Source organism: Entelurus aequoreus, linkage group LG08, assembly GCF_033978785.1.
Source record: "Entelurus aequoreus isolate RoL-2023_Sb linkage group LG08, RoL_Eaeq_v1.1, whole genome shotgun sequence".
NCBI lineage: Eukaryota > Metazoa > Chordata > Actinopteri > Syngnathiformes > Syngnathidae > Entelurus > Entelurus aequoreus.
Window position 1 is genome coordinate 45,175,596 of NC_084738.1, and position 27,818 is coordinate 45,203,413.

At 42.9% G+C, this 27,818-nt stretch overlaps 1 protein-coding gene and 1 long non-coding RNA gene across 2 annotated transcripts in view; one reads left to right on the forward strand and one right to left on the reverse strand.

Annotated features, from left to right (window-relative positions):
• The first annotated feature begins 658 nt into the window (after positions 1-658).
• Positions 659-27,818, forward strand: part of atxn1a (ataxin 1a) — a 189,793-nt gene continuing 162,633 nt past the window's right edge. The window contains exons 1-2 of the mRNA XM_062056594.1: positions 659-751; positions 828-957. The gene's annotated coding sequence lies outside the window, so the exon portion shown is untranslated. The remainder of the gene's footprint in view (positions 752-827; positions 958-27,818) is intronic.
• LOC133655106 (uncharacterized) lies at positions 11,113-12,997 on the reverse strand. The gene is made up of 3 exons (XR_009826952.1): positions 12,842-12,997; positions 12,660-12,730; positions 11,113-11,302 (listed from the first exon to the last, which is right to left on the reverse strand). It is a non-coding gene; the product is annotated as an uncharacterized LOC133655106 (long non-coding RNA).

Here is a 27,818-nt window from a genome sequence, read left to right on the forward strand (position 1 = left end):
CTTAGCAGTAGTCAAAAGTTGAGAAAACGCAAAAATCTTGTTGCATCATGTTGCCTTGAAAATTTGCGTTTTCTCAAATGTCTTTTTTTTTTTTTTTACAGTGTAGGTGTTGTGAAATTTGTCCTCTGCATTTGACCCATCCCCTTGTTCACTCCCTGGGAGGTGAGGGGAGCAGTGGGCAGCAGCGGCGCCGTGCCTGGGAATAATTTTTGGTGATTTAACCCCCAATTCCAACCCTTGATGCTGAGTGCCAAGCAGTTAAGAATGCTGGTATGAGCTTTTAAACATAACCTGTTAACTGCTGCCAATCAAATGGTTCATATGTTTGTAAATCTGACTGTGATGAAGTCAGTGCCTCAACTGACATGAACCTCACCGCACGCCACTGGCGTACCCCCATTTGAGAACCACTGGTTTAAGGTACATAACTGGCTTCGGAATGGAACATACCATTGTTCGCAAACAGGGGGGAGCTTGTTTTATTGTCCACAATTCCATGCTACTTGTACTACATATCGTAAACTTTTCATATGGTAACTTTATTATACCTAAATTCCTTATCCTTACCCGCCATATATTACAATATTCCACACATTATTGTGCTGGAAATAGTAGATGCTGGTAAATACAAAAGTGTTTAATAGCATGCTAGGCTACATGAAGGCGCAAATAAATGCAGTTTACCAGATACATACTCAAAAACACCCACAAAACAACAGTTTGACATATTTACTTCCATGAGCAACATGTGGTAAGATATAAAGCACAAACACGCCACCACAACAATGAAACATTGCCTAAAGTCCAGTCTTGTGCTGGGGGAAAAGGTTGAGCCTACTTACCTTGCTCCAGGAGGCCGGGCGGTAACCTTCCCCCTCGCCGCAAGACAGCGCTCAGACACCGGCTTCACCAAGAGCAACCCCCCGGGACTGGAGGATAAATCCACCTCAAAATCAGGTAAGAGGTAAAGTTTATGCGGGAATCGAAGTAAAACAAATATACATACGTGTTGTATAAAAGGTTCCCTGATGCACTTAGGCCAAAGCACATGTTTAAAATATCCATCCATCCATCCATCCATCCATTTTTTTACCGCTTGTCCCAATGACATCTTTATATTGAACATTACTTTCAGTTGCCATACACTTTTTCACCACATAGGGGCGACAGAACTCAAACAAATAATTGATTGATTGATTGAGACTTTTATTAGTAGATTGCACAGTGAAGTACATATTCCGTACAATTGACCACTAAATGGTAACACCCGAATAAGTTTTTCAACTTGTTTAAGTCGGGGTCCACTTAAATTGATTCATGATACAGATATACTATCAGATATATACTATCATCATAATACAGTCATCACACAAGATAATCATCAGAGAATATACATTGAATTATTTACATTATTTACAATCCGGAGTGTGGGATGTGGAGGGGGGGGGGGGGGGTTAGGTTTGGTTGTTATCATCACTTCAGTCATCAACAATTGAGAACTGAGAAATGGACATTGAAACAGTGTAGGTCTGACTTGGTAGGATATGTACAGCAAGTAGTGGACATAGAGAGAGAGATCAGAAGGCATAAGAAAAAATATCTACATTTGATTATTTACATTTGATTATTAGCAATCCGGGGAGGGTGTTAGTTTAGGGTTGAAGTTGCCTGGAGGTGTACTTTTATTGCGGTTTTGAAGGAGGATAGAGATGCCCTTTCTTTTACACCTGTTGGGAGCGCATACCATATTGATGTGGCATAGAAAGAGAATGAGTTAAGACCTTTGTTAGTTCGGAATCTGGGTTTGCCGTGGTTAGTGGAGCTCCCCCTGGTGTTGTGGTTATGGCGGTCATTTACGTTAAGGAAGTATAGTTTGACTTGTATCAGGGAGGTGTAGCAGATTTTATAGACTAGGCTCAGTGCAAGTTGTTTTACTCTGTCCTCCACCCTGAGCCAGCCCACTTTGATGCAATCATTATAACAAGAGCAGTAGTTCGCTAACTTTTTTCACCAATTAAATTAGTATTACCACCTCCGAAAACACTTGGCTCTCTAAGTATCACCATATTGACCAACATTAAAATACAGCAGCGTGGTAGGCCCAAGTCTTCACTAAAAATAAGGCATAGGCTTTCTTTAACAAGTATATTTAATATTTTTGACCACTGTAACATTACACATAGTTTGAACTAGAAATGTTCTATAATATTGGCCTGCCGATATTATCGGCCGATGAATGCTTTAAAATGTAATATTGGAAATGATCGGTATCGTTTTTTTTATTATCGGTATCGTTTTTTTAAATTATTATTATTTAAAAAAAAAAATTAAATCAACATAAAAAACACAAGATACACTTACAATTAGTACACCAACCCAAAAAACCTCCCTCCCCCATTCACACTCATTCACACAAAAGGGTTGTTTCTTTCTGTTATTAATATTCTGGTTCCTACATTAGATATCAATATATATCAATACAGCCTGCAAGGGATATAGTCCGTAAGCACACATGATTGTGCGTGCTGTTGGTCCACTAATAGTACTAACCTTTAACAGTTAATTTGACTAATTTTCATTAATTACTAGTTTCTATGTAACTGTTTTTATATTGTTTTGCTTTCTTTTTTATTCAAGAAAATGTTTTTAATTTTATTTCCATCCATTCATTTTCTACCGCTGTTCCCTTCGGGGTTCGCGGGGGGCGCTGGAGCCTATGTCAGCTACAATCGGGCGGAAGGCGGGGTACACCCTGGACAAGTCGCCACCTCATCACAGTAATTTTATTTATCTTATTTTATTTTATTTATTTTTTTAAAAAGGACCTTATCTTCACCATACCTGGTTGTCCAAATTAGGCATAATAATGTGTTAATTCTACGACTGTATATATTGTTATCGGTTGATATCGGTATCGGTTGATATCGGTATCGGTAATTAAGAGTTGGACAATATCGGAATATCGGATATCGGCAAAAAGCCATTATCGGACATCCCTAGTTTGAACAGTAATATTGTTCAAATATAGGACAATAGAACACTGTACTTACATAATGAATCAAATAAAATGCATTACACATAAAAGTTAAATAAACATCGCACTAAAATGGATATCAAAATACAATTTTAAAGATTAAATGAAGATGTACTTAAATGTTAAAGCCCCACTTAAGAACTTTCAGTTTGGTTGATTTTGTCGGCGCCGTTGGACCAAAGCAATAGTGTTTTGCCAGAAGAAGACCACATTTCCAATGAGGACTAGCACATATAAGGCAGCACGGTGGACAGGGGTTAGTGCATGTGCCTCACAATACGAAGGTCCTGGGTTTGATCCTGGGTCTTTTCTGTGTGGAGTTTGCATGTTCTCCCCGTGACTGCGTGGGTTCCCTCCGGGTACTCCGGCTTCTTCCCACTTCCATTGACATGCACCTGGGGATAGGTTGATTGGCAACACTAAATTGGCCGTAGTGTGTGGATGTGAGTGTGAATCAGAAATACTTTATTAATCCCGAGGGGAAATTTGAATGTTGTCTGTCTATCTGTGTTGGCCCTGCGATGAGGTGGCAACTTGTCCAGGGTGTACGCCCGCCTTCCGCCCGAATGCAGCTGAGATAGGCTCCAGCACCCCCCCGACCCCAAAAGGGACAAGCGGTAGAAAATGGATGAATGGACTAGCACATCTAGCATCAAACTGACATGATGTCTGCTGTAATATTGGTACAGATTACAAATATTACGTATTTAATGGCTATACTGATGTTAAATAGCAGACACTATCAAGAATTGATCTTGGATTGGGCTACAAACACGACGCTATTACCAAGAATGTATCGGGGAGGATGCAGGTCCGAAGCAAAGAAAGACCGGCAGGAGAGTTTTTTCAAAGAAAGTAGTTTGGAACTGCAAACTACTGCTATTTATTGCTACTACGCAAATTTCTGATAGCTAACATGAGCATTTTGATTTTGATTTGAGCATCGAAAGTCACTTACTAGTTTAGCAGAAACAGCGCCAAGGCAACATCGGTCTGAAATCCCTCATCTGTGAGCTCACGGCAGCGGGTGAAAGTCAGGGAAATGCAGATCCATGATTGTCCTTTTATCTGGGTAGCCTCCCTTCTTCTTTTTTTGTGTCTCCTTACACAAAACTTTTTGTTTCTTTGTTTGTTTTGTAGCTTCTGCCATGTTAGCAGTAATTGAACATAGGCGTTCTTCTTGTTCTCTTAGTTTTCTGGCAGCACATAGGCGTTCACATCAACGTATGTCTTTTTAACGATCTGGGAAAGGTGCAGTGACGTATGCGGGAAAGCAGTCTGCACATTTGTAGTTTTTTTGTGTGGCATGGTTCCTACCACCCTCCTCTAAGTTGTAAGTGCCAGTGAAAGTGATACAGACCCCCCTTAGGCCATGACAGAGGTGTCATTCAACTAGTTGTAAGTCAACTAGTATCATCCTAAAAGTTATGAAAATATTTTATGAAGGTTGAAAAGTTACTTAGTGCTGCTTTAAATAAAACAGTACTTTAGTTACAAACCCCGTTTCCATATGAGTTGGGAAATTGTGTTGGATGTAAATATAGACGGAATACAATGATTTGCAAATCCTTTTCAACCCATATTCAATTGAATGCTTTACAAAGACAAGATATTTGATGTTCAAACTCATAAACTTTATTTTTTTTTTGCAAATAATAATTAACTTGGAATTTCATGGCTGCAACACGTGCCAAAGTAGTTGGGAAAGGGCATGTTCACCACTGTGTTACATGGCCTTTCCTTTTAACAACACTCAGTAAACGTTTGGGAACTGAGGAGACACATTTTTTAAGCTTCTCAGGTGGAATTCTTTCCCATTCTTGCTTGATGTACAGCTTAAGTTGTTAAGTTGTTCAACAGTCCGGGGGTCTCCGTTGTGGTATTTTAGGCTTCATAATGCGCCACACATTTTCAATGGGAGACAGGTCTGGACTACAGGCAGGCCAGTCTAGTATCCGCACTCTTTTACTATGAAGCCACGTTGATATAACAGGTGGCTTGGCATTGTCTTGCTGAAATAAGCAGGGGCGTCCATGGTAACGTTGCTTGGATGGCAACATATGTTGCTCCAAAACCTGTATGTACCTTTCAGCATTAATGGCGCCTTCACAGATGTGTAAGTTACCCATGTCTTGGGCACTAATACGCCTCCATACCATCACAGATGCTGGCTTTTCAACTTTGCGCCTATAACAATCCGGATGGTTCTTTTCCTCTTTGGTCCGGAGGACACAACGTCCACAGTTTCCAAAAACAATTTGAAATGTGGACTCGTCAGACCACAGAACACTTTTCCACTTTGTATCAGTCCATCTTAGATGAGCTCAGGCCCAGCCAAGCCGACGGCGTTTCTGGGTGTTGTTGATAAACGGTTTTCGCCTTGCATAGGAGAGTTTTAACTTGCACTTACAGATGTAGCCACCAACTGTAGTTACTGACAGTGGGTTTCTGAAGTGTTCCTGAGCCCATGTGGTGATATCCTTTACACACTGATGTCGCTTGTTGATGCAGTACAGCTTGAGGGATCGAAGGTCACAGGCTTAGCTGCTTACGTGCAGTGATTTCTCCAGATTCTCTGAACCCTTTGATGATATTACGGACTGTAGATGGTGAAATCCCTAAATTCCTTGCAATAGCTGGTTGAGAAAGGTTTTTCTTAAACTGTTCAACAACAGTTGAACAGTTTAACTGTTCCCCCCCAGTCAGTGGGACAAATTTTCAAGCGTTGACCGGTCCGCAGTTACATAAAAGTTGGGGACCACTCAGGCCTGGCCCTAACCAATCTGGGGCCCTAGGCAAGACTTTAGGTGGCGCCCCCCCACATTGGCAGTGAAGTGTATATACTCACAAGAAACCGAATAGCTTTGTCTTTGACCTTTTTTTTTACTTAAAGAAAGCAAATTAACATATTATATGAGAATGTTATGTTATGATTATCTGACGTCCAAAAAGAGTCATGATACGGGAAGGGGGGGAGAATGGGGCGGGGGGGGGGGGGGGCGTAATGTTGTAACAAATAATATTTCTATTAAATAGGCTTTACTTTGCATTTTAATTAACGTGGGATTATTTTTTGTATTTACAAATAATAGTACCAACTATTTATTTATTTATTTTTTTATTTTTTCTCCAACATTTGTGGCACTGGCGTGGCGCCCCCTGATGGACGGCGCCCTTAGCATTTGCCTATACGGCCTATGCCACGGGCCGGCCCTGGGACCACTGATATACAGGATCCTTGACTAGTCTTTTTGACAGTAGGTCCTTAAAAACAGAAGAGCACTTCTGTCATATAGCAGATCTAAAAACGGCAGCACAATCTTGTCCTCCATTATCTTCAATTAACTTTTTTCGTTCTTGTCAATAGAGAATCTTTGACTAGCGTGTTCTTTGAAGAGTGAGCATTGTCATATTTTTCCTAAAGGTCCCTGTGGTAAGCGTTTTTTTTTAGCAGGCAGCATTTAACCTCATGAATTTGTAATAGATCTGCAGTCTCGTTGCTAACTTACACAATTTCACTCATATCTTTTGTTAATCACTGCACTTTGTCAGCGAGTCTGCTTCGACAGTTTGTGAATTATAAATACACCACCTTCAGATATGAGTAAAAAGTCCTTAAATGGCTCGGAGGCCTTGAGAAAATCTCCATTGTGCGAGTTCATCACAGCATTTTGTCCTTCAATGGCCTTTTTTTGTGTGTGCCAACAAGAAACTGAGCGCAGCTTAGCCATAATTACGCCCCGAGTGTCTTTAATACACATTTCATAGGCCGGAGAGTTGTGAGAGAGAGACAGAAAGGGGGATTATAAAAGAGCGACAAAAGCCCCCCGGAGGAAGAGAGAGTGAGAAAGATGAAAAATGGAGGAGGGAGGCTGAGGGAAGCCTGGAAAATTCTCTCTGATCTTTAGGAGCCCAGGGACCTGAGTAGATGGAACACCCTGCAGAAGTCCATTAAAATTCAGCTGAAGCGCTGTTATTATATAAAGACAACACACACTCTCCCACACACACACACACACACACACACACACACACACACACACACACACACACACACACACACACACACACACACACACACACACACACACACACACACACACACACACACACACACACACTCTCCCACACACACACACACACACACACACACACACACACACACACACACACACACACACACACACACACACACACACACACACACACACACACACACACACACACACACACACTATAGGACTATTTAGTCAAAACTATTGGGACATGAGACTTTCTTTAATAGTTTCCATGAGAGTGCGTGAGACTATTAGAGCATTTGTCAGGTTACTGATGTTGGACCTGCGAGAGGTCATGTTTATTAATAATAATAATACAATCTCCATTTTTTACATAACATTTAATACAGAGCTGATAATGATATCAGTGCTGTCCAGTTGTTATATCTTGTTTTCTAACAATTTTGAGTCTCATTTGCAAGTATTATATAGTAAACTTTGCATGCAGTTGCAATTCCAAAACATTGGATAGCAGTAGTGTATAGACTACAACAGTGCCGTGTATAGCGAGATTATCGACAACTCGGTTTTAGAGTTGGTCCCAAACATGGCGCCCTGTAGTTACGTGAGGGAATTTTTTGACCAATCAGAGAGAGTATGTCCGGACAATCTCTTAAATGATTGGTCAAAAGCCCTTCACGTGACAACAGAGCACACACAGAGGGCAGAGGGCAGTTTAATTTTGCAGAGCTACGGATTTAGACTGACACATTAAGTGTCAGGATGTCTCTTTTTTGAGTTGATATACTAATAAGCAAGTACACTCAAAAAATTGAAACATTGACTTTAATTAAATTTATTTTGTCAACAGGTTCCACATAAGTGTATTATGTTGGTTAAATAATTGACCCAACTAGATAAAATTACTTCTGTTCAACAAGAGATATTTAAGTTTATCCAATCGAATTCAGTTATGTTATATGGACATAAATAATATATATACAGGCTACATGTTTTACATTTGTCCTTTAAACATATATTTTATTTATAGAAGTAAAATAATAAATTTAAGTTCAATTTATAAAAATAGGTTTTCATCCAATTTATTTTATACTAATTAGTGTGACATAATTCTAGTTTGTCAACAGGTTCCACACAAATGAATTTTGTACACCCAACATATATTTGTCATTTCCTTTATTAAGCGATATTTATTGAACATTTTGTTGCCACTTGGTCCAAAATAAAACCCTAACAGATATTAGGGTGCAGCATGGTTCAACACCAACAGTTGCAAACTGCTTTTATGCAATCCAACAATCCAACAGGCTTGCAGTTCTCAATTTTTTGTTTTTGTAACAGCATTGTAATCTAACCATTTTTAATATTGTGGAGGGAATACCCTGAAATGTAATTATATTGACAAACATGCCAACTTGTTTTGCATCGTTACCCAACACTAACAATTATAAACTACCTTGATGCAGCATAAACAAACAAAACATCCCTGATTTGTCAATATTATTGTGTGACAATATAACAAACTTGTAGTTCTCTTTTTTTTTAAACAGCATAATAGTCAAACTATAACAACATGTGCTGCTGTCAACCTTTAATTTAGTAGTGTGGAAGGAAAACATTTTTACAAGCATGTCAGCTCGTGTTGCAGCCACTACACAAAGTTCTTATGGTCCTCTGGTTATGAAAGAGTTTTCAATATCTACGTAAACAATAACTTCAGCTAGAAGATTTGCTATTTCTATTTCCATTCAGTTGTCAACAAATTTGGTGCTGCATGGTCTCTCACTTAACTTGTCACTTCAGCATCCAAATCAATGTTTGGTTCATTCATACAGTTTGTTCTTGAGCATTTGTACCTTGGCTGAGAGTCTGCCAGCATCCAGCTGAAGGAAGAGCTTTTGAAGTCCTTCAAAGAAGGTCTTCAGTTCCTTAGGATAACTGAGGTTCAGTGCATATATTACACCCATTAAGAGTGCACATGCAGAGGTGACGTCTCCCAGGTCATGAAGAACTTCAACACCCTCGATCACTATTCCAACATCAGCTGGAGGAGTGGTGGCATCACCTCCCTCGACTTTGATGATGTAGATGCCAAGGGTAAGTTGCTCAAGCTCCCTCTGTGCAGCGGTGCCAGCAGTAGAAAGGACACAACCAATCTATGAAATCACAGATTTTGTAGAATTCCAAAGATTAACTTTTGCCTTTTAGGTTTCCTTTTAATGAAAATAACTAGATACTTCAGAAAGTGCTATTTGTGTAAAAATAAGATAAAGCAGTGCCGAGTGATTCCAGCAAAATTTTAGAGAATGAATCTGTCACCTGAGTTATTTAATCTAATATATATATTTCTTAGAGTTGGCTGTTGTTACAGCAAAATGGAGCACTAACGAAGCTTCACCCAGGGCACCAACGAGCCATCAACGCCAGTGGCTTTGGTACCACCCCCACAGAGGTTAAAATTTAAAATTATTTATTACAGGTAGAAACTAAACTATTAAAATTACCAACCAGGTATTCTTTGAAGAGGATGTTCGGGTCTTCGTTGAGGTAGATACAAAGCGCCCTGAGGATGCACTCCCTCCTCTTTTCAACAGTTTCATTCTAAAGAAAGAAAAAAAATACAGAGATATTATTCTGACTGTTAACTTGTCAAAACTGACTCGCTGGGGCGGCTAACAGTGGTTAGAGCAGTCGCCACATGTAAAGAGGCCGAAGGTCCTCGAGGCAGCAGCCGCGGGTTCGACTCCCTTTGCTGCATGTCTCCCCCTTTCTCTCTCACCCCATCTCATATCTGTAGCGATAGCAAAACATACCTGTGTGATTGGGACCAAAATCCTTCTGATGGTAGTCCCTGCAGAGCCTCCTTTCTTCTTGAACACTTTGATGAGCTGGGCAGTGTGTTGGTCAAGCTGTGCATGGAACTTTGAGACAAGGGGACCAGTAGTGATCCTCACAAATACTGCTTCCACCTGAAAACATAATGTCCACAAACAACATATTATTGGTACCTATTAAAGCATTTAACATTTAAAACAGAAATACTTTCACAAGAATGTACAAAAACAGGTTGTACTGTAGTATAACAGCCTTTCCTGTGTTACATTTTACACAAAATGATTAACATTCCCATGTGACTGGAAGCCATTACAACTCTCTCTCCCCTGCCCTCCATGTCTGTCACTATGCAATATAGCAGAATTGCAAAAAATAAATAAATTGAAATTGTTGACTATAGCCGATTTAAAAAGCATTTCATACCTCTGCGACAGTGAAGAGTCCTGGCCATCTGATCTTGAACTCCATGATCATGGGCTTGTCTCTGACGACCTCTTGCCTTCTGCGAAGGTCTTAGCCATCTTTTCTTTGACAACTTTATCATTATGTCTCTTCTTGACCTCAGACAACGCCAATCTTTCCCCTTCAAGGCTGTCCTGGGTCTCTCCAGCAGAAAAGGGGGGGGAAAAATTGACTTCGGCTTTCCTTGGTTTTTTGACATCATAGGCGGGCTGACATCTATCTGCAGGTTTGTGCTTGAGGGAATTGATGCTCAGTTCTGGGCACCCCAAGTTTCTAAGTTTTGTCCTGTAGTTTGCCATCTTATACTTGAGGCTTATTTTCCAGCCGTAGAAACCACAGAAGGATCTCTGTTCTCTCAAACATGGATGTGCTTTGATTAAAGCTTCAGCAACAGACTCAATTTCCAAGTTTGAGGGATATGCCTTGAACTTGATGATTTCCTGAGCCAGACTTTCCAAGATGTCTGATTTAAGTTTATGACCGGGGGTCAGAAGAACTCCATTTGATACAAAGTCCTGGTTTGCACTTCGAAGTTGCATCTCCACGTCATATGAAAACTTTGGAATTTGGAATTCTGTGGGCCAATGTGATCGAGAAGATTCTGAATCAGAGGAGAGTTTTAATGTGTCAGAAGATGACAAGGATGCTTCTTCCCCACTCTGGTTCATGCTGCCTTGGCTGAGGTCTAGAGCATCTGACAAGCGGATGATTTTCACTGTGCTCTTGTCTTGAATGTCGCAAACTTTGTTAAGGTTAACAAATTCGTTATCAAAGTCACTGTCCATGTACTGGAGTCTAATGTCCTCCTCTATATCAAACTGACGTTTGATCTCATTTGCAAGATCCTCAACAGACATTGGCATGCCTGATTCTATGGTCAGTTTTTCAGCATTGTTGGAACCAAGGATAATCCGTAGTTTTACTGGTGCAGCCATCATCCAAATGAGTCAGTCTAGAGAAGATGAAAACAAAAGTATGAAGTCATTAAATATGTATACATTAAAAGCATTCAAATGAGAAAGAAACCAACTGACTTTGGTCATATGTAAAACGAACTGGACACTGAAGCAAACATTGAGCAATCCACAGACAGAAGCCAGTGGCAATGATAGTAGCATGGGAAACAAACGTGTCATACTATGGTTAACAGTGCTCAAATTAGTTGATTTAGGTTGGAATAGGCAATATGACATTTTTGACCAAATACCTCAATATCGATATTGTGATGATATAGTGGGGATGACTATGGATGACTATGGTCTTCTAGAAAATATTTACACAACTAGATTTTTGATAATAATCATAATTTATATGTGGGTAAAAGCAAATAATTGCTAGTTCAGAAAATGTCATCACTTTAATGTAATGGACACACTTTGAAAGAATGTAGCCTTTAAACCTAGGAAGAGACTATACTTATGCCATATTCTGATAGCTTGACCGTATGTGCGCGTCACGTACGTAACTTTTTAAAAATATATAAGCTTTATGAACCTTGGGTTAGGTGAACTGTCTTTTGGGCTGAGTGATTGTGTGTGTTGATCAGGTGTTTGAATTGTATTGGCGTGTTCTATGGAGCTAGGAGCTAGCAGAGGAGCTAGGAGCTAGCATAACAAACACGTAGGTGTTTTTATGCAGGATTAATTTGTGGCATATTAAATATAAGCCTGGTTGTGTTGTGGCTAATAGAGTATATATATGTCTTGTGTTTATTTACTGTTGTAGTCATTCCCAGCTGAATATCAGGTCACCCCCGGCTCTCACAGCATCTTCCCTATCTGAATCGCTTCAACTCCCCACTAGTCCTTCACTTGCACTTTACTCATCCACAAATCTTTCATCCTCGCTCAAATTAATGGGGAAATTGTCGCTTTCTCGGTCCGAATCTCTCTCACTTCATGCGGCCATCATTGTAAACAATAGGGAACTTTGCGTATATGTTCAATTGACTACGTCACGCTACTTCCGGTAGGGGCAAGCCTTTTTTTATCAGATACCAAAAGTTGCGATCTTTATCGTCGTTGTTCTATACTAAATCCTTTCAGCAAAAATATGGCAATATCGCGAAATGATCAAGTATGACACATAGAATAGATCTGCTATCCCCGTTTAAAAAAAAAAAATTCATTTCAGTAGGCCTTTAACTTCGGCTAGTGCTAGCGCTAGCGGTTAGCATTCGCGGCTAACACCCGCTTCCCAGCTCACCACAACGGCTCTACTGCTCGTTAAACATAACCAGATGCTCCCGTTGTTGGTGACATTTACCCTTGACAAATGCCACTGGTGCTTTATTTTAGTAGCTAACCTACCTGCCTGGGGGTCGGCGGGGTAAAAGCAGACCGAAGGTAGTGTAGTTTTATCATGCACTGGCTACTGCTCTCTGAAGCACAAACACAACGGAAATATAGAAGTGTTATATCACAAACACACAATTAAATCATGCTCAATATGTAAATAATACAATAAGTATTGATGAAAAATGCCCTCCTACCTCTCAAGCCAGAAACGCAGACAAATGGTGACGACCGTTGGCAAGTTCACCGGCAAAAACAAGAAAGTTGATTCAGAGTTTGCGCACGTGTAGTGTGAAGCATTTGAATTTTCTTCTTACTGCCACCTTCTGGATGTAATAAGTATTTCAATCATAATTCACTTCAATTAAATGTTTTGTGATCAACCAACACATAATTATTTTGTACACATAACCAAAGACACAATTACATGGACTTTATTAGAAAAAAATATTTTAACATAACAAAGACATGTATTTTAACTAAACTGAAAACATAAAAATTATATATAGTGCACAACACACCTCATTCACTTTTTTGAGTGCATTCATTTAATTTTGTCTGAGGTGTGTCGCTGTAGTCAGCATGTAGTCTTTGCCATAAGTAATGTCATTAGTTTATCCCTGCAACGTTTTTATAGTGTGAGTATTGTACTTAATACCTACCAACAGTTTAATTGTACCAAGCCTCTTAGTTGCAGTTTTTCATATTACCAATTTTGGAGGTGGTAAAATCGCTAATGCTAATCAGTAGCATGTATATGGCATATTCAATGTAAATTAGCATCGAGCTAGCGCATATCTAAAAGTGGATCTTTACTTTTGAGTTTTTTCTATCAGGCGTGCTTGCTTTGTTAGCACAAAAAATTTAAACATTATCTAGAGCAGTGATTTTCAACCACTGTGCCGCGGCACACTAGTGTGCCGTGAGATATTGTCTGGTGTGTCATGACTTGATTCTTGGGGTTTGCTTCTCCGGAAGGCAAAGGAAAATTGGCGCGGGCAAGGCGTGAATTTAAATACATGATTTATTTTTTAACACTAATAAACTACAAAAAAAAAGGAAGCAAACAAATGGCGCGCACAAAGGCGGAAATACAAACTTGACTAAGAAACAAAAGACATGCACGTGGGCACAAAAACTATGAACAATAAAACAAAAACACTAACTGTGGCATAAATGAACAAAACTTTCTTGGTAAAGAACTGTGACACGACATGAAGAAGAGTGATGAAATAGTGTGAGGACGCCAGGACGAACAACAGAAACAGACAGATTTAAATAGTGACGTGATCAGTGAAAACAGGTGCGTGACTCGAAACGTGAAACAGGTGCGTGACAAGACAGGTGAAAACTAATGGGTGACCATGGAAACCAAACCAAACAAGGAAGTGCAACCAGGAACTAAAAAGAGTCCAAAAAACAAACACATGGCCAAAACAAAAACATGAACAGACATGATGCATGACCAAAACAAAAACATGAACAGACATGACAGAACCCCCCCTTACGGACAGATCCCAGATGTCCAAAAAACAGGATCAAGAGTCATGGGAGGGCGGGAGGGGGACATGGCGGTGGGTCGCCAGGCCAAGTGGCCCCGAATCCACCGAGGCATAGTCATGTGGCGGCGGCGAGTGGAAAGCCGCCGCCACAGGCGAGGTGGGCGACCCGGGAAGGGCCACATGCGTGGCCGACGAAGAGGTGGGCGCACTTGGCGTGGCGGACGACCAGGTAGTGGCCACAACCGTGGCAGACGAGGAGGCAGGCGCGTCGTCATTGCAGGCGTGGAAGCCGCAGATGACGCAGGTGCGGGTGCAGCAGACGAAGCAGGCGGCGAAGCTTGGCGTGGCACTTCAGGCGGCGAAGCTTGGTCTTGGCCGCTTGGAGGGTCTTGGCTGCTTGGAGGGTCTTGGTCTTGGCGAGGGTCTTGGCGAGGGTCTGGGTCTTGGTCTTGGCGAGGGTCTTGGTCCTGGTCTTGGCGAGGTTGGTCTTGGACTTGGTCTTGGTCTTGGACTTGGTCTTGGCATGGTTGGTCTTGGACTTGGTCTTGGCATGGTTGGTCTTGGTATGGTTGGTCTTGGACTTGGTCTTGGCATGGTTGGTCTTGGACTTGGTCTTGGTGTTGGCATGGTTGGTCTTGGTCTTGGTCTTGGTGTTGGCATGGTTGGTCTTGGACTTGGTGTTGGCATGGTTGGTCTTGGACTTGGTGTTGGCATGGTAGGTCTTGGCATGGGGGGTCTTGGACTTGGTCTTGGCATGGTGTGTCTTGGCATGGGGGGTCTTGGACTTGGTCTTGGCATGGTGTGTCTTGGTCTTGACGTGGCGCTGCGACTGGCGGCACTTGGCGTCGTGGAGCTGCGACTTGCGGCACTTGGCGTTGTGGAGCTGCGACTGGCGGAACTTGGCGTCGTGGAGCTGCGACTGGCGGCACGTGCGTCGTGAAGCTGAGACTGGCGGCACTTGGCGTCGTGAAGCTGCGACTGGCTGCACTTGGCGTCGTGGAGCTGCGACTGGCGGCACTTGGCGTCGTGGAGCTGCGACTGGCGGCACTTGGCGTCGTGGAGCTGCGACTGGCGGCACTTGGCGTCGTGGAGCTGCGACTGGCGGCACTTGGCGGCGTGGAGCAGGTAGCGGAACTTGGCGTGGAGCTACCACGGGTGGCGCTTGGCGTGGAGTTGCAACTGGTGGAGCTTGGCGTGGAGCTGCAACTGGTGGCGCTTGGCGTGGAGCTGCGACTGGTGGCGCTTGGCGTGGAGCTGCGACTGGTGGCGCTTGGCGTGGAGCTGCGACTGGTGGCGCTTGGCGTGGAGCTTGTCGTGGTGGAGCTTGGCGTGGTGCAGGTGGAGGTGGCCTAGCTGGAGGCTGTGGCTTGGCCGGTCGAAAGACTGATGGTGGCAGCCGTGCTGGAGGCTGTGGCTTGGCGTGACGAAAGACTGGTGGTGGTGGTCGTGCTGGAGGCTGTGGCATGGCATGACGAAGAGCGACCCCACCTGAACAGTCCCCAGCCCTAGCCCCCCCCCTCAAGGAGCGGATCCCAGACGCGCTCCCTGCGGTCTGGAACCGTCTTTTGGGGTGGGTGGAGGGAGGTCAGGAGGGGGGCAGAATCTTCCCCTTTAAATTGTCCCAAACGTATTTCCTTATCCCCCACCTGGGGTTGTGTGGGCGGAAAAAAAGAAACATTTTTTGACGGGGGCGGGGTTTGAGTCTTGGGGTGCGGGGCATGAAATCTGGGTGACTGTGATTGACTAGACCTGATGTTCAAGATCATGTTTTGGTAGTGCTTTATCTTGTTCTTTGAGTCTTTTGTTGGAGGTGAGTGATCAAAAGAAAAAGTATTGAAAAAAAAATCCTGGTCTGTGACGTCATCAGGGCGAAGCCGGGCTGGCTGCTGCTTGCTTCCGCCCGGAGGGGGAGGGGCTTGTGGGAGCGGCGTGTCCTGCCGGCTCGCGGAAGTCTTTCCTCGTCCTTGGCGACGCTTCCGGGACGGGAACGACGCGCCGATCGGCACCAGCTTGCCCCCATTCCCCCACATCATCCCCCTGCGCTCCCTGGGGGAAAAGCGCAACGTCTCGGTCTCCACGGCGCGCAGCACCTCCCAAGAAGCCTCATCCAAACTGTCCAACTTTCTTGCGGGAGAATTTTTCTGCTGGCGTCCTACTGTCAAGACTTGATTCTTGGGGTTTGCTTCTCCGGAAGGCAAAGGAAAATTGGCGCGGGCAAGGCGTGAATTTAAATACATGATTTATTTTTTAACACTAATAAAAAAGGAAGCAAACAAATGGCGCGCACAAAGGCGGAAATACAAACTTGACTAAGAAACAAAAGACATGCACTTGGGCACAAAAACTATGAACAATAAAACAAAAACACTAACTGTGGCATAAATGAACAAAACTTTCTTGGTAAAGAACTGTGACACGACATGAAGCAGAGTGATGAAATAGTGTGAGGACGCCAGGACGAACAACAGAAACAGACAGATTTAAATAGTGACGTGATCAGTGAAAACAGGTGCGTGACTCGAAACGCGAAACAGGTGCGTGACAAGGCAGGTGAAAACTAATGGGTGACCATGGAAACCAAACCAAACAAGGAAGTGCAACCAGGAACTAAAAAGAGTCCAAAAAACAAACACATGGCCAAAACAAAAACATGAACAGACATGACGCATGACCAAAACAAAAACATGAACAGACATGACATGGTGTGCCGTGGGAAATTATGCAACTTCACCTAATTGGTCCAAAAAATATTATTTTGCAAAACAATAATTATAATCTGCAAATACTGTGCTGTTCCTTAGTGTCCGTGCTGTGTAGAACTCGGCTGTAGAACTGTGATCCCAATATGCAGACCACAGCGTGCAGGTAAAAAGGTATGTAACGCTTAAGCCAAAAATGAACAAAAGGGAAAGGAAAAGGCAATGAAGCATAGGGATGGCTATGTAAAACGACAGTAAAACTGAACTGGCTACAAAGTAAACACAAACAGAATGCTGGACAACAGCAAAAACTTGCAGCGTGTGGAGCAGAGACGGCGTACACAATGTACATCGTACATGACATGACAATCAACAATGTCCCCACAATGAAGAATAGCAACAACTTAAATAGCCTTGCTTGCTAACACAAAGCAGGTGCGGGGAATAGCGCTCAAAGGAAGACATGAAACTGCTACAGGAAAACACCAAAATAACCGCACAAGACAAGAACTAAAGCACTACACACAGGAAAACACCAACAAACTCAAAATAAGGCACGAGGAGGACCTGGTGGAGTTTCATTTTTTAACGTTTTCTGCTGGTGGTGTGCCTCCTGATTTTTAAATGAAAAAAATGTGCCTTGCCTCTAAAAAGGTTGAAAAACACTGATCTAGAGGCAGTCTAATATAAATATGCTTGTTTGCCCGCCAAGTGCTTTGAGCCGTGAACAAGGGTATTGGAATTTGGGTAAGTATGCAGTAGTATCGACGGAATTAGATCGGTTGCTATTAAAGTACCGAATTCTTCTTTCCTTTTTTAAATGTTTCTGTTTTTGATGAGAACATTTTGGTTGTATATTTTTTAATTGTTGGCTTTCATCTCCTTCACATGTTTTTATACCTCCTGCCCACATTTTTTCTTTGTTTTCTAGGTTTTCATTCCCATTAGTACAATTACTTTTTTGAATAAAAAAGAAGAAGCAATTAGTTAATTATATTTTGTCCTTTTTTTGCGTTTGCTTTATTATATAAAGGAATTTTTTACGTTTTGGTTTTTTATCCCCAACTCTCTCTCTCTGGCACAGCTCCCTTGGAGCTGCTTAGCTACTTCCTCATTGGCTCCTGCTGGGTCCACATGTCAGGCGCCTCAGCCAATGGGCGAGCCTGCGGGGGCCACACAACCCTCTGAAGTAGTAATAATGCGGAATGTGCTGGCTCGGCATGAGCTGTCAACTGGAGCATGTAGTACTAGAACTATATACGGACGGAGGGGAGAGAAGCAGTGACATGACAGAGCACTATTATGTGCTCTTTGCAATCTTTCCTTCACAAGTCTTTTAAATGTTGTATATCTATACATCAAACTTCTTAGGTGCAGTTAGGGCTTACAAGTGCAAAAAGACCACTGTATATAATAAGAAACATCTAAGGTCCAAAGGTGTGCAATTTCAAAGTAATAATGATAAAGTGCATGTTTCACCTTCGCAGTGGAGTCTCACAAGGGATTACTCTCACAGAAATCTGCCTGAACAGGACATCTACTCTATTGGCAGCCGCTAATACACCAGATTAAGGAGCTCTCTTTTGCATCCTAATCCTCGCCGCTTCCGTCGCTCCCTTGTCATGGCGCCAACGCCGCCGCTGTGTCAGGACAAGTCCACTGTCCACTCTTTGATTACCTCTAGAAAGGGAAACCTTAGACCCCGGTTTAAAGGTTATGTATTAACTCAATTGCAGAGACTGCCAGGCCTCTGTTAGGGGCTTGAAACATTTAATTGTTCAATATTTGTAAATATTCATATATCAGAATCAGAATCAGAATCAGAATAGTTTTATTGCCATTGTTTGAGAACGGGTTCACAAACTAGGAATTTTTCTTGGTTTGTGAACCCGTTCTCAAACAATGGCAATAAAACTATTCTGATTCTGATTCTGATTCTGATATATGATTATTTACAAATATTGAACAATTAAATGTTTCAAGCCCCTAACAGAGGCCTGGCAGTCTCTGCAATTGAGTTAATACATAACCTTCCGTACATTCTTTAAAATAATTTGATGCTTTATAGTGAAAACGGTTCAAATAAGTAAAAAAGGGGACAAAAAAAGGTGTTTAATTGAGGCATGGCCTTTATTTAATTGAGGTGGACACATCATCCGGACTGTTCTGTGGTATTGATGTACCAAAAAGCCGCTGCCTGACCAGGGCTCAGAAAATCTGCAGAGACTACTCCCACCCCCACCAAGGACTGTTTTCACTGCTGGACTCTAGGAAGAGGTTCCGCAGCCTCCGTAGCAGAACCCCCAGGTTCTGTAACAGCTTCTTCCCTCAGGCCATAAGACTCTTGAACGCATCATAATAATCCCCTCAATTCCCCCCCAAAACGGATGAACTCGCTGGAATATAAAGACAATATAACATACGTCCATAAATGTGGATGCATGTGCAAAAGTGCAATATATTTATCTGTACAGTAATCTATTTATTTATATCTGCACCTTATTGCTCTTTTATCCTGCACTACCATGAGCTATCCATCCATCCATTTTCTACCGCTTATTCCCTTCGGGGTCGCGGGGGGCGCTGGAGCCTATCTCAGCTACAATCGGGCGGAAGGCGGGGTACACCCTGGACAAGTCGCCACCTCATCGCAGGGCCAACACAGATAGACAGACAACATTCACACTCACATTCACACTTATCTGTACTGTAAAGTTCAAATTTGAATGACAATACAAATAAGGAAGTCTACTGTATTTTCCGAACCATAGAGCGCACCGGTAATTAAACCGTACCCACCAAATTTTAGAAGGAAAACATATATTAGCCGCATCGGACTATAAGCTGCAGATATATCAGTTGTGAAATAAGATATTAGTAAATGTTTATTTACATACCTTAATTGTTTCCAAACGGTGCATGTAACATGGCAGTAAAACAGCTGATCAAACAAAACAGAAGTCATAATCATGGATCCACTAGCTGTAGAAGCTAGCTCTCCAATCAGCTAAATAGACTCAATACCTCCATGGTGACGTTTTGGTAAATTAACAAGCAATACAAAAAGAATGCCATCGTAAGTTAATAATACTAACACAGACACTTGGACATGTGTTAGCTTATTCGCTAATGCTAACGACACTAGCTTGATTACATTACGATGCCACGTGATAATATGCATGAAAACACTCCTACAGACATCACACATGGGGCGGTTTAGTAAGTATGAATGGTTTTAGTTATATTGTAAAACTTACAAACGTTGCTTGGGTGATGAATGAACAAAATCCTTTTGAGCAGAAACGCTGTGGATGGTTATACGTCCGGTTAAAGGCATTAAACAAAAAGTACATTTTCAACCTGCTGCACCTGCAGCGAGTGAACTCATCCAAAAGATGGCGCCATAGCACAAACAATAGCACACCTTTTCAGCGTCTCTGTTGGTGTAATTTGAAAACCATTTGCTGAATACAAAACATTATGGCGGTTAGCGAAATAAAAATGCATAAATTAGCCGCACCGTTTTATAAGCCGCAGGTTTTAAAGCATTGGGAAAATGTAGTGGGTTATAGTCCGGAACAAATGATAACTGCACATAAAAAGGGCAAAAGCGTGCAATTAATTGAGGTGTGGTGTTTATTTGTCAAAGCGGACACACCTGAAATGTTGCATGCTTTGATCTGTAGATTGTGAAGATGCCATGTCACATGTGTAAGTAAGAGGACAAAAGCAGGCATCCAATTGAGGTGTGCTGTATATTTATTGAAGGGCGTTGTCACAACGTAGGCCGTTATTTGAGGAAATTCAAAGTCATTTGGCGCAAAAAGCACCACCACTTTTGAGCAACTGTGCATCACCAACAAAAAAACAAAAACATCTGTTAAAAGTGTACAAAATACAGTTTTAAAATGTTAAGTGTTTCCGGGCGTGGTGTTCACTCCAATACAGAGCTTTACATGACCTTTAGAGTCTTTCAGTTTTTCTTTATTATAGGCTTTTATGGTGAAATTACTGATCTGCGTGGTTCAAGATTACTTTGGTGTTACTCACCAGCCTTAGGACAAATCTTCTCTCTGTGTTATAATTAGTTGCTATAGTTTTTTGGAACAGTGGTTTGAAGCAGAAAGTCGTTATGTATCACCACATATCATAGCAAGTCCCTTATTGTGGGCAGTGATTGTCAAGACGTGGACTGTGATGACGCAAATTACTGCGTGTATTGTTTTCCCGTGGTGCAAATCGACTTGACTGGACATGGTGTAACAAGCAGAGCAGCATAAGCTACGGAATAAACAGGGCATGATAATGTCAATGTCGCCAGGACGACCAACTGAAAACGACAGGCTTAAGTAGTCTCTATGATTACAAACAGGTGCGTGAGTCCAACACGTGAGACAGGTGAAACTATTAAGTTGACATGGTGACCAAGCAAGGGAGCGTAAACAGGAACTAAAAGAGTCCAAAAACCAACAGAACATAACCAAACAAAACACGACCACAGAACATGACAGAATCCCCCCTCAAGGACAGATCCCAGATGTCCAAAAAACCAAAAAAAACCAGATTAAGAGTCATAGGAGGGCGGGAGGGGGACTTGGCGGTGGATCACCAGACCAAGTGTCCCCGAAGCCACCGGGGCAGAGTCAGGTGGCGGCGACGCGTAGAACGGTGCTGCACTTGACGAGGTGAGTGACCCGGTAACGGCCACATCCGTGGCCGGCGAGGTGGTCGGCGTACTTGGCGTGGCAGACGACCCGGGAATGGCCACATCCGTGGCGACGAGGAGGCGGGCATGTCGTCGTGGCAGGCGTGGAAGTTGCGCGCGTCCTCGTCGTGGCAGGCGTGGAGTCAGACGACGAGTCAGGCGTGGAAGCGGCAGCAGACGAGTCTGGCGTGGGTGCGGCAGCAGACACTCATCTGGCGTGGGTGCGGCAGCACACGAGTCTGGCGTTGGTGCGGCAGGCGGAAAAGCTTGGCGTGATGCAGCAAAGCTTGGCGTGATGCGGCAAAGCTTGGCGTGATGCGGCAGGCGGCGAAGCTTGGCGTGGTGCGACAGGCCGTGGGTCTTGGCGGCCTGGGTCTTGGCAGCCTGGGTCTTGGCGGCCTGGGTCTTGGCGGCCTGGGTCTGGGCGGCTTGGGTCTTGGCTTGGGTCTTGGCGGCTTGGGTCTTGGCGGCTTGGGTCTTGGCTTGGGTGTTGGCGGCTTGGGTCTTGCCTTGGGTCTTGGCTTGGGTCTTGGCGGCTTGGGTCTTGGCTTGGGTCTTGGCTTGGGTCTCGGCTTGGGTCTCGGCTTGGGTCTCGGCTTGGGTCTTGGCGGCTTGGGTCTTGGCTTGGGTCTTGGCGGCTTGGGTCTTGGTGAAGGACCGCTACTGGCACTTGGCGACGTGTAGCAGGTAGCGGAACTTGCCGTGGAGCTGGTACCGGAGCTTGCCGTGGAGCTGGTACCGGAGCTTGCCGTGGAGCTGGTACCGGAGCTTGCCGTGGAGCTGGTACTGGAGCTTGCCTTGGAGCAGGGACTGGAATTTGTCGTGGTGCAGGCACTGGAGACAGCCGAGGTGCAGGTACTGGAACCCGCCGTGGTGCAGGTACTGGAACCGGCCAAGGTGCAGGTACTGGTGCCTGCCGTGGAACTTGGTGGGGTGGAGCTTGACGTGGTGCTAGCCTTGGAGCTGGTGCTAGCCTTGGCTTTGGTGCTGGTGGCCTAGCTGGGGTTTGCGGCTTGGCAGGCAGATAAACTGGTGGCGGTGGCCTGGCCGGAGGTTTCTGCCTGGCTGAGTGTTGCGGCTTGGCACGCCGAAAAGCTGGTGGTGGTGGCCGGGCTGGAGGCTGTGGCTTGGCATGACGAAAAACTGGTGGTGGTGGCCGGGCTGGAGGCTGTGGCTTGGCATGACGAAAAACTGGTGGTGGTGGCCGGGCTGGAGGCTGTGGCTTGGCAGGCCGAAGAACCGGTGGTGGTGGCCGGGCTGGAGGCTGCGGCTTGGCAGGCCGAAGAACCGGTGGTGGTGGCTGGGCTGGAGGTTGCTGCCTGACTGGGTGCAGCTGAGTCACCCCACTAGCACAGCTTCGGGCCCTAGACCCCCCCCCCCTCAAGGAGCGGATACCAGACGTGCTCCCTGCGGTCTGGAATCGTTTTTAGGAGTGGGTGGAGGGAGGTCAGGAGGGGGGGCAGAATCCTCCCCTCTAAATTGTCCAAAATGTCTTTCATTCTTACCCACCTGGGGTTGAGTGGGCGGAAAAAAAGAAAAATATTGTGACTTGGGCGGGGCTTGAGTCCTGGGGGGCGGAGCATGAAATTGGGATGACCTGGATTGACAAGCTCTAATTTCTAAAAACATGTCCTGATAATGTTTTATCATGGATTTAGAGTCTTTTGTTGAAAAAAGAAAAAGAGTTCAGGAAAAAAAAATCTTGGTCTATGACGTCATCCACTGGCGGTGGCGTGACGTCACCCTGGGGCTGCCGGGCTGGCAACAGCCTGTTTCCGCCCGGAGGGGGAGGAGCTTGCGGGAACGACGCGTCCTGTCCGCTCGCGGAAGCCTTCCCTGACGTCCTTCGTCTTGGCCGGCGTTTCCGGGACTGTGGCGCTGCGCCAACGTCCTCGGGCCACACGGAGCTGATCGGGATCAGTTTGCCGCTTGGACTCCACATGAGATCTCGATCCTCCATGGCACCTAACGCCTCCCACCTTCCTTCCTCCATTGTCACCAAGTCGTTTGCAGGAAAACTTTTTGGAGCTGGCGACATTCTGTCAAGACGTGGACTGTGATGACGCAAATTACTGCGTGGATTGTTTTCCCGTGGTGCAAATTGACTTGATATGGTGTAACAAGAGCAGAGCAGCATAAGCTATGGAATAAACAGGGCATGTTAATGTCAATGTCGCCAGGACGACCAACTGAAAACGACAGGCTTAAATAGTCTCTCTGATTACAAACATGTGCGTGAGTCCAACACGTGAGACAGGTGAAACTAATAAGTTGACATGGTGACCAAACAAGGGAGCGTAAACAGGAACTAAAAGAGTCCAAAAACCAACAGAACATAACCAAACAAAACATGACCACAGAACATGACAGTGATGGCTTTAAACTGCATGGAAGCCATGCCAGGAAATCATTGCTTTTCTGCCCTAAATCTTGAGTTGGCGACAAGAGTACAGAATTATGCAAGTTGAACAAAGAAAAATAATGTTTTGAGTATTTGTAAGCTTTATTGGTACATCACAGCCTAGCCTATCAATTAGCTGCTATTAAATGTGATCAATACCAAGTGTGCGGGTTACAGAAAAATGTATTGATCCATCATCCACCAATTAGTACTAACTGATTTTCGTTAAAAATAAGTATGTGATCGCTTAGTGCCTTTTAATGCCGCAGATCCTCTCTGGCTGACACTGAATTTATTTTCCCAAGCGGCTAGCAGCTGATTTTTTGTCGCCATACACAGTGTGGAGCCGCTCCCCTAAATGAATAATAATCACCTCCATTGCAGCAAATAAAATGCATTAAGTATCATCAGGTACCTTTATCACTGGAAGACGATGCTAAACATGTTACACGCCGAGTCAGAAGCTGGCATGCTAATAGCTAAGCTAACTGCTAAGCTATTTGTAAACCACACCAATAAATAAGTGCTTAAAACGTTTGGACGGAAGCGCATAGCAGCAGAAAGTAAGAAGTTATTAACATGAAATTAGCAAGTAGATTAATAAGAGTGTAGAGACAGGATCAATTCATAAACTGGTGGTGTCGATACCCAGGGTGATATCAGTACATGATCGATACTAGAGTAATTAGGACCACATTTTTATGTTTCCAAAGTGTGTAGTAGATAGTAGTTTTTATTTTTGTTTACTTGTTTTGTACCGTAGGGCTTGAAAGTATGATGTGGAGTCGCATTGCATTGTGGGTCTTGCTGGACTCTGAATCACTTATTTATACAGCTGAGTGCAAGTTTAACAAGTTCAAAACATGGTGCAAACGTGGTCAAGATCGCTTCAAAGACCAAAAGGATTTGGTGGGATTTGTTGATTCATTTGTATTAATATATATTAGTTCAGTGTATGCACAATCATTTTGTCATAGAAGCTACTGGAGGCTATGTGTGGGCCCTAGTGGGCTGTGGGCCCTTAGAACTGTCATCACCTTTTCGACGGCTCTGTGCACGGAGAGCCTCCACCCTGAGGATTAAGTGTTAATTCCTCTTCTGAGACTGATGTAAGTAATGCAAATGAGCTAATGTTTACATACAATACAGAGGTAAAAAAATGCATGCGTGCAAGTGTGTTGATAAAACACAGTATGTGAAGCTGCATTCTTGCCAACGGCCAGCAGGGAGCAACCCAAACTGTTATTGACAGGCTCCACTGAATGATTTAGCAACTTGTTTGTTTTTGTCCTTTGGTGTAAAGGCCATGTTGGAATATCTAAGAGGAGCCAAAAGGATACTCTCACAGGTGTGTTTGATCCACAGAAAGTCGCCTTAGGTGCCTTCACGTAACACAGTAAATATGAGCATTGTTTGCACTGAGCCGTGTCAACGTCAGCTGACAATGGGCCTCCACTGCAGGATGCCTGTCATAGCCTTCTGCTCGCTATCTGACACATTTCTCAACAGAAGAGTCTATTTTTAATGTGACGTATGAGATCATTTATTATGCATGAGAGCAGGGCTACTCACCCTAATCTTCCTGGGGGCCACTTTTGCGGAAATCTAGGGACAAGGCTGGACTTCTCCCTTAGCTATTATTCCTATTATTCCAATTCTCTTTTTACCTCATCAAATGGCTAATGTAGTCCCAAACACTTTCTGAAATTAGGATATAAGCAATATGTTCACAGTAGTCAAAGATCCTTTACATGACAGGACTGCTCTGCTGTTTTTAAAGTGCTTCTGCAAAAGAAACACTATCACATCGCTTTGCTGTTTTTAAGAATATGCTGCAAAAATGCCAGTCAAATATCTTCTATATGACTGACGTATTATGCTGTCTTTAAAAACTTACTACAAAAAATGCTGGTCAAAGTTCCTCCATAGTACAGGAGTGTTCTGTTGTTTTTAAGATACTGCTGCAAAATGTCAGTCAAAGATCTTCTATATGACAGGGGTGTTCTGCTGTTTTTTTTAAAAACTACTACATAAAATACTAGTTAAATATCCTTTACATGACAAGAGCGCTCGGCTGTTTTTAAGAATATGATGCAAAAATGCCAGTCAAAGATTTTTATTACAGGAGTGTTCTGCTCCTTCTAAAAACATATTACAACAAATAGCAGTCAAAGATCTTCTAAATGACAGAAGCGATCTCTTTTTTTTTTTAGTGTACTGGAAAAATGCCAGTCAAAGATGTCCTCTATGACAGGAACACTTTGCTGTTTTTAGGAATCTGGTACAAAAACTCGAGTCAAAGTTCCTTCATATATGGACAGGAGTGCTCTGTTGTTTTTAAGAATCAGATACAAAAACACTAGTCAAAAATACTCTATGGCACAGGAGTGCTCTGCTGTTTTAAGAATCTGCAACACAAATGCCAGTAAATACTGTTTTTAAGAAGTCAAAAGTCTTCATATGACAGGAGTACTTTGCCACTTGTCAAAAATCCTCTATATGAAAAGAGCGCTCTGCTGGTTTTAAGGACATACTATAAAAGAAAACACTAGTCATGGATCCTCTAAATCAGTGGTCCCCAAACTTTTTGTGACTGCGGACCGGTCAATGCTAGAAAATTATGGTAATGTTTTTATTTTTTTATTTTTGTCATAAAAAAATACAATCATGTGTGCTTACGGACTGTATCCCTGCAGACTGTATTGATCTATATTGATATATAATGTAGGAGACTCTTTTATGTTGATTAATTTAAAATAAATAAATAAATAAATAAATATATATATATATATATATATATATATATATATATTTTTTTTTTTAATTTTATTTATTTTTTTTAATTTTTTTTTCTTGTGCGGCCCGGTACCAATCGATTCACGGACCGGTACCGGGCCGCGGCCCGGTGGTTGGGGACCACTGCTCTAAATGATAAGAGAGCTTTGCTGTTTCTATAAATCTGCTGCAAAAATGCTAGCTCTGCTGTTTTTAAGAATCTGGAGCAAAAATGCCAGGAAAATATCTAATATTAGACAGGAATGCTCTGCTGTTTTTAAGAATCTGATGCAAAAACACCAGTCAAAGATCTTCAGTGGTCCCCAACCTTTTTGTAGCTGCTTGTATTTTTTTATTTTTTTATTTTGTCATAAAGAAATACAATCATGTGTGCTTACGGACTGTATCCCTGCAGACTGTATTGATCTATATTGGTATATAATGTATATATTGTGTTTTTTATGTTGATTTAATTTTAAAAATATATATACATGTACACTACCGTTCAAAAGTTTGGGGTCACATTGAAATGTCCTTATTTTTGAAGGAAAAGCACTGTACTTTTCAATGAAGATAACTTTAAACTAGCATTAACTTTAAAGAAATACACTCTATACATTGCTAATGTGGTAAATGACTATTCTAGCTGCAAATGTCTGTTTTTTGGTGCAATATCTACATAGGTGTATAGAGGCCCATTTCCAGAAACTATCACTCCAGTGTTCTAATGGTACAATGTGTTTGCTCATTGGCTCAGAAGGCTAATTGATGATTAAAAAACCCTTGTGCAATCATGTTCACACATCTGAAAACAGTTTAGCTCGTTACAGAAGCTACAAAACTGACCTTCCTTTGAGCAGATTGAGTTTCTGGAGCATCACATTTGTGGGGTCAATTAAACGCTCAAAATGGCCAGAAAAAGAGAACTTTCATCTAAAACTTGACATTCTATTCTTGTTCTTAGAAATGAAGGCTATTCCACAAAATTGTTTGGGTGACCCCAAACTTTTGAACGGTAGTGTATATATATATATTTTTTAAATTTCTTGTGCGGCCCGGTACCAATCAATGCACGGACCCAGTGCCGGCCCA